Here is a 12058-nt window from a genome sequence, read left to right as displayed (position 1 = left end):
GGCAGCCCAACCCTAGGGGCCACCACTGCGTGGGTTGCCACACTTTTAAAGGAGAGTTTTTCAAGTTACAATAAGTACACGTCTTAAGAGAAAATTGAGGATATTGTTTTCAGGGCGGCGATGTCTGTGAAAGGCCTACGTGGGGTTTTAAGGGACTGATCAAGGCCCAGGTGCGGCAGGGAAAAGCTCACCACCCTGGCTGGAGCGAGGCAGGAAGCGGAAGGGGTCCTGTTCCCACCCAGGCCTGGTCTTGCTGGGACTGATCAAGGCCCCAGGTGTGGCAGGGAAAAGCTCACCACCCTGGCTGGAGCGAGGCAGGAAGCGGAAGGGGTCCTGTTCCCACCCAGGCCTGGTCTTGCTGGGAAGTGTGACGTTTCAGGGGTCTCCAAAGTGCGCTGAGACGCCGTCCTCCCCACGCCCACATGCTCCAGGACAAACTCAGATGCCCTGACTCGTGACAGAGGCTCACGGACCCTGGGAGGCCTGGCTGCACCCCCGGCCACGGGAGAACGGGGGTCTCAGCCCCCCCACCACCGCTGCCTCCTCTCAAGGCCACAGGAGTCCTGAGCCCAACAAAGCTGGGGCCTCTGGGCTGACACGCATCCACGGGGCCATCAACACTCATCTTCTCCATTTTCCTCCCAAATCTCAACATTCCACTGGATGATGACCCAGTTTTTATGAAGCTTCACGTGATCGCCTTGACTTCAACCTGAAAGCCAAGGTTCCTTGCAGTAGCTTATCATCTCAGAAAATAAAAAAGATCCAGAAGATGGAGATTCGCATCTCCCAGAGTATCCGAGACGACTTTCCACCAGAGCAGAGGAACACCCAACTGACTGGCGGGGGAAAAAGAATAGTGGCCACTTAATTAAATTTGCTTACATCCCGCGCAGCCTCGCTATTTTAGGCCGGAATTTACATCTTTTATTAACTCGCCTCACCTATACACTCAGCTCGCTGCGCCTCTGAACACCATCTGCCATCACATACAGTAAGCCACCCGGCCATCCACCCACCAATTTCTCCTAACAACCACTGTGCAATTAAGCTCCACGCGCTCCGCAGCGAGGTAAATTAGGCGCACCTGCGGCCACCCCGCGCCCAACCGCATCAGGAAGGGCCTAACAAGGTGAGGGCGTCACCGAGCTATCGTCCTGTCAGGCAATTAGGCTTCCACTTTGGGGACAGCCACTCCGGTGCAATTACTCCACACATTACCACCCGGCTCATCTGCGGGCCAGAGCCGCTCGGCCGCATGGAGCCGGCCAGGGGAAGCCCTTCATTCGGGGCCTGATCTCCCCCTCCAGAGCAGGTGTCTTCCAAGCCCTTGCTGTCTCTTTAGCCCACTCGCCCTTTCACCTCCAGGGGGACAGAGTGGGCATCAAGCCCGCATGGCCACGCCGTGTGCGGACACCATGGGCCTTGACTGCTGGCGGCTACAGAGAAGGGCAAAGTGGGGTGCTGGGCCCCAGAACCATCCCAGACATCTTGGGGCTCCACTGTAGAACGGGAGCACAGTTGCACACACACACACACGCTTACACATTCTGGCCATGTGGAGCTCTTTTCCAAGTTTCTGAAGAGCAGCAAAAGCACCCGGGAGAGACCTGCAGGCCTGAGTGTGGGGCCTACAGAGCTGGGCTCCTCCCCGGCATCGGCCCCGGTTACTCAAACAAGGCCCAGCACGCATGGGGACACACAGAGGAGGAAGAGGAGGCCTGCGCCCAGTTTCTGCCCTCCTTCCTGTTACTCAAGGATTCGACCAGGCCTCCCCTCGGAGGGCGGTCCAGTCCAGCGCACCTGGCTGCTGACCCGCCCACCGAACCATCCCAAGTACTCACCCAGCCTGGATCTCCACCTGCAGGGGCTCCCTGCCGTCTGGGGAGGCTGAGAAGGGACGCACACATGAGGTCGAATGGTAATTCTCATCCTTTACTCAATTACCCTTTAATTGGCTTTTTCCTAAGGAATATCTGACAAGCACTTTACATATCTCACTTCTAGAGTCTGGTACACAAAGGATTTAATACTCTTGTTATGAAAGGAAAAATCTTTCCTATGTCAGAAAATCTTTGGCTTTAACACCAATAAACTCTTTATTACTGCTAACCATGGATTTGCTGCTGGACAGCGAAGAGGCGATAAAAATTCTAACCTGTCATTAGTACATTATGCTTAATTGTGTACAGTGCGTTCCTGGTTGCATCTGTTGGCCCATCATCAAAATGACCATTATGTACACTAATTCCCTGACCCTGTCTTTATTTCCCTAAAGAGTCATCATCTTTCACAGTAGGTACCAGAGTAAATCAAGCTTGAAATATGGGCTTTATTTACTTGTTTCTCCCAGGCAGGAGGGGAAGCGGTGGCTCAGGGCGCATCGCTACACGTCAGTCGCAACTCCCCGGCAATATTCTGCTTGCAAACTGCGCGCAAAATCCTGGGCAAGTTCTCAGCGGCAGCGACAAGGGGGAAGGTGCGGCGCGTGACTTTGGACATCGGGTTTCCTCTTTTAGAGCCAGCGGGGATTAGGCGAGGGGCCCCACGGGTGAGCCCCCGTGGCGCTTAGCAGCGCTGAGAACGGCACGCGCCTCTCCATTCAAGAGCATCAGCCTGTGAGGGTGGGCCCGGGGTCCTCCACCTGGGGGCGGCGAGGGCAGGGCCACGGGTCCGGCCCCTGAGAGCGCTAGTCTGAGCCCGAGGCCGCCCGGCCTTCTGCAGGGACGGTCCCGACGCCGCTCGGGCAGGGCTGCGCCCTCGGCGGAAGGTTCAGCGTGGTCTCTGGGCATCATTGCCGCGTCCTCGCGTACGGCGCCACCGGAAGTGCTCGCGGCAGGACCCGGGTGCTCGGGTACGGGGACCCACCGTTTACACAGGCGCCCACCCCGGGTATCCCACGCTAAGGGGCGAGCCCCCTCCGCAGTGACTAATCTCAGAGTCTGCTCCCTTTCTGTGTGTTTAAGCTATGAATTAGTTCATTTATATTTACTTTTATGAAGCTGATTAACCAGAGCTTCTCTATCTGATGAAAATCATTTTAATTGTAGTGTTAGGCTCCTGTGTAATATCCATTACATTATGAACTGTTTAAATTCTACATGGGTATTGTGTAAATTAGCCCTTTGTGAGCGCGCAGGCAATTAGGGCCAAACACTCTCCTTTAAGCGGCTACAGAACTTTGTGGTGTTGTTCAGGACAATCAGAAACAAAGGAGGCTGTTTAATTGTAATTTAATGGAATATCAAGGAGTCCGTGGCATTAGACGTTGGCAACAGAGCAGGAGAGAAAAATTAACTGCAATTATGTTTGATTAAAGCTATCCTTCTCAATAATCAGCGGTCCTGACAGGCCATGGGGCTCTAGTGGGTTCCAGGATGGCAAAAGGTGTTGAGCAATATTAGGGCCAATAAAGGGGATATTAGCATCGCTAATTACAGCCCTGCAAAACCTGTAAAGGGGGCCTCTGTGTATTGTAATGTGTGAAGTAATTGGCCAAGGCCGTTATCAATTACATAAGGAATGAATTTGGTTTGTCAGAGAAAAGCTGATGAGATGTCTCTCATCTGACAGCAGCGCCTTCCTCCCGCTTCCAGGAGCTCAGAACTTGCCCACTTCTACCAAAAGCTGCAACTTCCCAGTGGCCAAGTCGCTGAGAAGGCGGTCTCACCAGCAAACGTGGGGTAATTAATACGGCTCATCCCCGCCGCCTTCCGCCTTACCCAACCGAAGCCACTAATCATGGAATAATGATTTCTTTCCCTCTGGTCAAAGGAGAAATAGATTGTCTCCTTAGAAAGGCAATGGGCTTGGCACGCGCACCCTGGTGACTGAGGAGGAAAAGGAGACTTCGAACTGTCTCGAGGCTCGTCTTTTGCACGTGGGTGTCACGTGTCTCAAACAACCTATTCACAGCCTCTCAAGAAACCCTACATGCAATGATGCTTATTTGTTTAATTTTTTAGTTGTCAAGTCTTAGACTGTCCCCAGGCCTGGTCTTGCTGGTGCTTGGAACTGGGAGGGGGGACCTCGAGCTTTGAGACAGGAGGCCTTGACCCCAGATTCCCAGTAGGCCCAACCTCATGGAGCCCACCCCCAGGACAGAGCTCCACCTCCCACAGCCCCTCCCTCGCGGGATCCCTGCCTCAGTCCCAGCTCGCAGGCCTCCGCTTCTGGCCCTCCATCATGGCAATGTGGGAAATCTGAGCCCAGCACTGAAAAGGGCTGGTACCTGGGGGCTGGGGGGGGGGGGGGGGGCGGGGGAGGCGGAGGGCGGGTGCTCGATTTTCCATCTTAAGGCTGAGCTCTTAACAAGCAGCAAACTGATACCGACGGATCGGCCTCCGGGTTACTGGTCAAGAGTCTCAAAGCATTTGTGTGTGAATCATGGCTGACAGCTTCTGGGGTTCCCCGATAGCAGGGACCCCCGTCCCAGATCCACCCCGTTTTCAGTTACTGAATCCAGAACACAAAACCAGGAGACTCTTCATATCTAGTAACCTTGATCAGGAAAATGAGTTGAGAAAACCACCCAGAAGATGGAGTGGGGAAGGACAGCCCAGCTGGCAGCTGCAGGGTGGTGGGGCGTGGGGGGAAGGGGAGCAAGTGTCTGATGGGCAGGGGGTCTCCCTTGGGGGCCAGTAGAAACATCTGTGAGTAGATGGTGGTGGCTGCCCAGCCCTGTGACTGGACTAAATGCCACCGGACTGTTCCCCCTGAAGTGGGTCACTCCACGGGGTGTCCACCCCAACAAGGACGCCCCCACACCCTCCCCTCAGGACAGCAGCCCCAGCCGGGGTGTCTGTGGCTGCGGCCCCACCTGCCCCCTTGAAAGGAAACAGTTAAAAAGAGTCAAATTAAAAGATAGAGCCTTCAGGAGACTTTCCCCTGACTGATAAGAAAGTGACCGGTGGGGGAGTGCTTCGGCGGAGCCCCGGCTAATTACTGAGAAGTCCCTGAAAGGGTGGCCACAGCTGTGGTGTGTGCACGCCGGGCCATCAGCCGCTGCAGTATTGATTACTGAGCAATCCTAGCCGATCGGCTTCTGGGGCTCGCAGACAATGTGCTTCCTCAGAAAACCTGTAATGAGCAGTTCCTATACACGAGTACACTCTGCTGACATCAGATCTGTGCACTGAGATAGTACACAGGTCAATACGTATCGGATTTCCAAAATGCGAGGGTCTTAATGTCAGACCTCTTTTTTTTTTCCTTCCACTCCTGCCATTAGCTGTGACTGGGCTCATGTCCTGTAATGCCATACAGGAGGGGAAATCTGCTCCATTAGTCTGATTTATTCTTCAAATATGCCATGACAAATTGCTTTAACACCAGACTTATTAAATTCTTGTACATTTCAAGTTATGGGTCTCATATACTCGTAGTGCCTGCATGACGTCATCACGGAGGGGCCGGAGGGGAGACGGGATTGAATGTTACAGCTGGGCCCAGATGGCCTTGATGAGGCCCAGCCCCTCCCCCGCCAAGCGGGAGGGCTGGGGCCGCCCAACTCCCCACGGGGGGCTCCTGGTCCCCGTGGGCGCCGTCCCCCAGCACGCATGATATCCTGCATGTAAATGCAGATCGAGGAGGATTTGAGAGGATCCACGGCTTGACTCACAGTTCAACAATTCCTGGCCTTTGTCTGGAGGTTCCTGCTCCACTGTAGCCGAGCCTGTCTCCAGTGGACTGGGGCTATTTTACTCCCCTTGCTGTAGTAACCACACCGCATTAACAATATTTGTACTACAATCGCCAAGGGACCCACTTCCCAGATTCTATCACTTCTTTATCTCCCGACAAATACCTCACTATCGAACATTATTAGGTTTAGAAAATTAACCCTTCGCGGTCTAGAGCCACACCAGGCCCCACCATCCCTCCAAAGGGCCTTATCGCTAAATTTCTGCTAGAATGGTTTTTCTTTTCATCACAATTTCAGCGGCGGCTGTCAAGAGGCACTTATAGATACCATGATCTTGTACCGGGTGTGATGATTCTCATTAAAATGATGCCAAAGAGATCTGATGGGATTTAATAGCTTTGCCGGCCAGTTCCATCTCCACCCCCAGAACAGATCCTGCCGAGCCCTCCTTTTGGAGAAATTTGTGTGACTTGCATTAAACTTTTCTGGGTGGTTTTAATGTGTTCAGATAAGTAAAGCCCAGGTAGACACTCCTGCAGCTCACACGCACCGAGCTCCACGCTCCGTCAGTTGCCCTCCCTGACTCGCTGTCAGGATTCTAGTTAGTAATTTCTGTAACTGTTCCTGATAGTTCACGATAGTTTTGATAAGGTTATCTGTTTAAAAGAAGTCAACTGCACAACACAAAAGAAACGTGAAGCGCGCTCTATTTACAGCAGGGCTCTGTTTCAAGTGCCCATCTTTCTCCTTCCCCCTTTACCTATTTCTCTATTTCTAATGGGCGCCGCGGCTTTGACATTATTTCCCCAGCAGATCATTCGCCTGTCAATCAGTCTGTATTTTGTCTTTCGCTGCGGGCTCATTAAAACCGCTTCCTCACTCCCTCTGGACACTGCTCTATTTGCCAGCTCTGATCACGAAGCTCCTTATTTAAGAAAAATGCCAGCATCACTGGGCTCACATCAGATGCACCCCCTGACTTGTTGCCAGCTCCAGGGGAGACTTTTACGAAGACTTTGTGTGCGGAGATTAAGCGCCTCTGCTTATCCAAACTTAGGGCTTCAAACCTCTCCCACCGTACGGGGTGCGTGCAGAGGGATCTGAAGATGCGGGGGATGGCTCTTCTTGCCGTTCTGATTTCTGCCGGCGACAGGGAGAATCCTCAAGACAAACGTGCAGGTTTTTTGTTGGGGTTTTCTCCGCACCCCCACTCCCCCCGGCCCCACCAATCTCCACGTGGGGAAGACCTTATTCGCCTTTCCCTATTCAGACACACATTTTACCTCGTCCATGCCAGCTTGCTTAATTAAGAACCATCATCATTGTGGGCTGAATTATTAATTTAAAAAAATCACTTTTTAAATCAAGCCTGTGCGTGCACACTGGATGCCCGTGTCGGACTTGCCTACACCGGCCTCTCTAGCCTTTTAGGTCCTGATTAAAAACTTATTAAAACATTATAAATGATTAATGGGAGCCCAGCTCTGAGTGGCAATTATTAGTTTTAATGCAGGTAATGCAGCTTAATGAGGGGCACATGTGTGCAAAGCTTTAACTTCATTACTCCTGCGTGTCAACAAATACAAGAGAAATGTGTGTCCAGGTCATCCATTACTTGAAACAGCTCCGAGCCTTCCCGCTTCCCTCCCTTTGTTGATGAGCCAGGAGCCATAAATTAAGCCCCTTCCGTGGCTCGGGGAAGGACCAAGGTGTTCCGAGCACAGCTGCCGTGGCCCAGCACCCCGCGCTCCCATGCAGCCCTGCGTGTGAATACCCCCCAACCCTCCTTCCCGCGGGCACGCAGGCGTCTCGCCCTGGAGCGGCTGCACGTTGTCATTGTCTCGGCTCCAAAACCGGAACTCTGGACACGTCAGAATCCATTGGGTCTCTCCCCTTTCCAGTTTATAAAGGTCTGTGGAGGAGTTTCGCTCCCTCCTCCCAGTACCTAATTCATGATGCCTTCCAAATGCCTGAGTCTGGGCCTGCGGGGACTGTGCGCACCCGTGTCCCGCCCCCCGGAGCCCCCGCCCAAGGCAGGGAGGAGCGTTCAGGCTGCAACAGAGAAACACAAGGAAATATCAGTCAGCACCCGGCTGCAAAGTGGAGATGTCCCAGTGCGCCCAGGCTGGGGAAGAGGCTGGATGCTGAATAGATGCATTTAGGATCCAAGAGTGGGGAGCCTGGCATGCTACCTCCACCCACAAAGGGGCCCATACAGGTCTCCAGCCCCACCTGGGACCCTCCGGCCGGGCCTGCAGCCCACAGCCAAGGGCGGGCGGCCAGGCCCAAGTTCCCAGACACCTTTTCTTGTCTGTTTCTGTGACAAGCAGCTCGATCCAGCCTGATCTCCACTATCTGTTTGAAGAGTATTCAGGACTATTTGCATCATTTTATCGCTAATGTATAATATATGGCTCTAAAGTGGGCCCAAGCACTGTCTTGTTACCGAGCATAAAAAAGTAAGGGCAATAAAGATACATTAGTCCTCTCAAGCACAGCGGCTATAATGCAAGCAAGAAAGGTTGCTGCTTCAAGTTAAGAGGCAACCTTTCTGCCTGACTAAGACAATGGAAGAGTAAAGAAAATGTCAAATCAAGAAAAGCTGGATTTAGAGATGAGGCAGCCCAGAGTGACGCTGCTGCCATATTTTGTGAAACTATAATGCTGTTGGCAGCAAAGATCCATGTTTCTGATTCATCTAGGGCCGCATGGCAAAGCTTTGTCAGTCTGTGCAAGGTATAAATAATTCAGGGTGAGAGATGGCAATTACAGGGCCCTGCACAACCAAAATGAATATTTTATGAGGACTAAAACTGCTCTGGAATGAATCATGCACACGGCGTCGCACACACATGGCCGCCCCGAGAACACGGCCGCGAGGCCCTCGGCTCCTTCTGGAGACCCACCAACGGCCACCCCAGACACGGGCCCCCCGCCGGGGAAGCCAGCACCTAAACCACCCCAGACACGGGCCAGGCCCCCCGGCCGAGGAAGCCAGGAACACACCGACCCCCACCCCAGACACGGGCCGGGCTCCCAGCCGTGGAAGCCAGGGACCCCCGGCCGGCACACCGCAAGTTTGACGCTGGGCAGATAGCCCTGAACTAGCGTCACAGGCTTGCTTGTTGTTCCGATTGTTGGAACTACCGAGGGGCGGCAGCTGGGGACCTTCAGTGGGTGAGAAGCTGACGTGGGTACTGGCACAGCAAGAGGGAGCAGCTCTGTGGTCCTTGGTGAAGCTGACGGGCACAGAGGAAGGCGGGGCCACATGTTACAGACGCGTGTGCACACACCCCCTGGGCGGGTGTTACACACACACACACACACACCCGGGCAAGTGTTACACACACACCCTGGGCATTACACACACACACCCCTTGGGCGAGTGTTACACACACACACACACACCCGGGCAAGTGTTAACACACACACCCTGGGCGTTACACACACACACACCCTGGGCGAGTGTTCCACACATACTTGCATGCACACACACACACCCCGCATGAGTTTTCATTTTCCCTCCCAAATGAAGCACGTTCTGGAGCTCTTCTCTGTCTTCTGGACCCAAATCCTCAAGGATCCAGGTCACCCAGCTGGAGGGTCGGGACCATGGCTCTTTATGTCCGTGGGTCCAACTCGCACGTGAGAGTCGCTTTCCCAGTTTGAAAAGCGGTATCCTGCGGATGGGGGGAGGATTATGCCGAAAAGAGACCTTGAAAGGCTGAAAGGATGGTTTCATCTGTTACATTTCCTCCAAAAACGCTCCCGCTGAACTGCTCGGAACAAATAACAACATTGTTCGCGGGGCCGGGGAGGCCAGTCCCACTGGTGAATGGCCATTGTGTTTGTCCAGCTACTGATACCTGGGCTTTTGTGGAGGAAAGAAGCCCGGGGGGCGTGACATCGACGCAGCACAAGCGTCCCTCTGTGCAGACACCCCGAGAGGGTCCTCGCCGCGGTGGGAACCCAACACCAGATCCCTCGGAGAAGGGCTCCCTTTAAATCCAACTCCAATGCATTGTTTACAAAAACAAGGCTATTAGGTATATTAATAATTTGATAAATAGGGATTTGCCCTTAATTATTCATGAAGAACATTTGGCAACAGTAAAATCATATTCACAGAACAGGTTTATAAACCAGCTAATTATAAATTAAGTATGCAAGAGAAAATTGCTAACCTTGAAATTAAAATATTTTATGATTCTGCAATTACAAAAAAAAGGTAAGAGAGTTGTCAAAACCCCAGCATCCACGGCGTGTACACGGGACCCTACAGATGGCCGGGCACAGGCCAGGCAGTGACGCAGAGAGCGCGGCCGGGAAACCACCACCCACCTCCCGCTGCAGCCCCAGGAGCGCAGGCGGCCTCCAGTCAGCACCACTCCGCTCGCGCTGCTCAGCGGCAACTTTCCAGGAGGGTCAGCGAACAGGACCAGCACCCGCCCCACAAGGCCGCTCAGCACCTTCTGGAAGGTCCTGCCTGTTCTGCAGAGAACAGGCCTGTCACCTTGGCCTGGCACGTGGACAGCCCAGTGTGTTCCCATCACCGCACTCGGGGCCCACCGGGAAGTCCCCCACTTCACTCCCCTCCTACTGGGGCAGGGTCCACCCTGAGCTGGGGGTCCAGGGGGACCACATCCACGCTGATGTCAGAGAGGCCGCAGTGCCGCCGGTCCCCACTAGAGGGCTCCCCACGGCGGCGGCCCGGGAGCAGGCAGAAGCCCTGGTGCGGCCAGCAGGGGCTCCCACCTGCAGACTGACCTGGGACCCACCCTCCTCCCAGCTAGGTCGTCCCTCCTCACTCTCTGGCTACCCCCAGCAGAGTTCCTGGTCAGAGAGTTCCGCCCACACCCACCCACGGCCTCTGCAGCCCCCAGGGAGCTGACCGCCAGCAGCACACCCCAGTGAGTTCCCCAATCCTGCCCCTGTCTTCATATGATAAGACGGCAAGCCCTTCCTTCCCCCATTCAAGGACTAGATCTCCTCACCCTTAATCTGAGCAGACGTTCAAAGAATTAAGGAAAGCGACCGAGACGAATTAACTGAAGAATATCCTGTTTAAAAAAAAACGATAAAAGTAGGCCGTACTCCTAACGCTGTTCCCGCCCCCCACCCCAGCCTTGTCCTGCATGCTCACGACACCTCCGATGCCACGTGCCTTCCTCACCCTCCTGAAACAGAAAACGAGCAAAACCCACTGAAGTGCCTTTGCTGCTGCTTGCTCTCGGAGAGTCTTGACTTTCCCGAGAGTCAGGAGCCCCGTTAATTGCTCCTGTAGCAGAGACCACAGCGCAGGGCACACCTCCGCCCCAGCACCACCCCAGCATGCGAGACCCAGCTGTGGGTCAGGCGGTCAACCAATCAGGAGGGCTCTGGGAACTCAGATAATGAAAATTTTTTCATGTATAAAATCCTTAATCAAAATGCTAGTGGCGTCATCTTGCAGTGCAGACACTGCAACTTAAAATTAATATACAACAGAACCTTTAGCAAAAGAGAACATCCCCTGGCCGTGCCCTACAAGCGCTCCCGAACTGGGACCTGGAGGGCCCCGGAGGGCCCCTCGGGGCTCCTGGGTGGCACTGACCCCGCCTCGTGCCAACCATGCGGAGATAAGAGACACAATCCTGGGCCTCAGGCCCCTGCATCCCCGAGGCCCAGAGGGACTCCCAAAACTTAAGGACAGATCAGCAAATTTGCTGTCCTGTGGCCAGGCCATGATGCCCAGAGGTGTGCCGTGCCTGATCTGGGGCCTGGCTGGAAGCCACCTTCAACCTATTAGCTTAACTCCATCCGCTGGTCGCTAAGGAATATTTTTATCATTTGAAATAGACTATTTACCGTTTGATAGGATGCGTTTCTTTCTTTACCTCTGGGATGCGCCACAGATGCTAAGCAACTTCCCCTAACAATATTTAAATTGCTTACAAAGCCTCTCTAAATATTTGCTATGTATTTAGCATGCCTAAGATTTGCCCGTTATCCCAAAGTCTTTTTGTTGTAAATTGCAATTTTACAACTTCATGCTCGTGATATATTTTGACAAAGCTCTGCTGACACCCTCTATTGGCCTCCAAAGGCAAAATAGCTGATACTCCACGAGCCACCAGAGAACTCTCAATTTGTTGTGAGACCGCTGCTTCTCTGCCGCCCTCAATCTGCATGGAGAAAGATTAAACATTCAATTTGTTACTTGATAGTCCACAAGGTTCGTCACTTACCATACAAATGGAAAACATTACTGTCATTCCTCAACTTGCTTGCCTGAGTATTTTATTATTTGTAATATTTACTTCAGGGAAATTATGATTCATGTCATATTTATCTTCATGAAAAATGAGCATCTAAATGGAAATCACCTTTTGAATGTACCAGGATATAGTGTAATACTAATATGCTTCATGAACT

General features: G+C 53.1%; 1 protein-coding gene across 8 annotated transcripts in view; it reads right to left on the bottom strand.

Annotated features, from left to right (window-relative positions):
- Positions 1-12058, bottom strand: part of EBF3 (EBF transcription factor 3) — a 118425-nt gene that overhangs the window by 40100 nt on the left and 66267 nt on the right. The gene's annotated exons all lie outside the window — the stretch shown is intronic.

This window comes from Bos indicus x Bos taurus, chromosome 26, assembly GCF_003369695.1.
Source record: "Bos indicus x Bos taurus breed Angus x Brahman F1 hybrid chromosome 26, Bos_hybrid_MaternalHap_v2.0, whole genome shotgun sequence".
NCBI classification, from domain to species: Eukaryota; Metazoa; Chordata; class Mammalia; order Artiodactyla; family Bovidae; genus Bos; species Bos indicus x Bos taurus.
The sequence above is the reverse complement of the archived record's forward strand: the minus strand, read 5'-3'. Positions and strand labels throughout refer to the sequence as shown.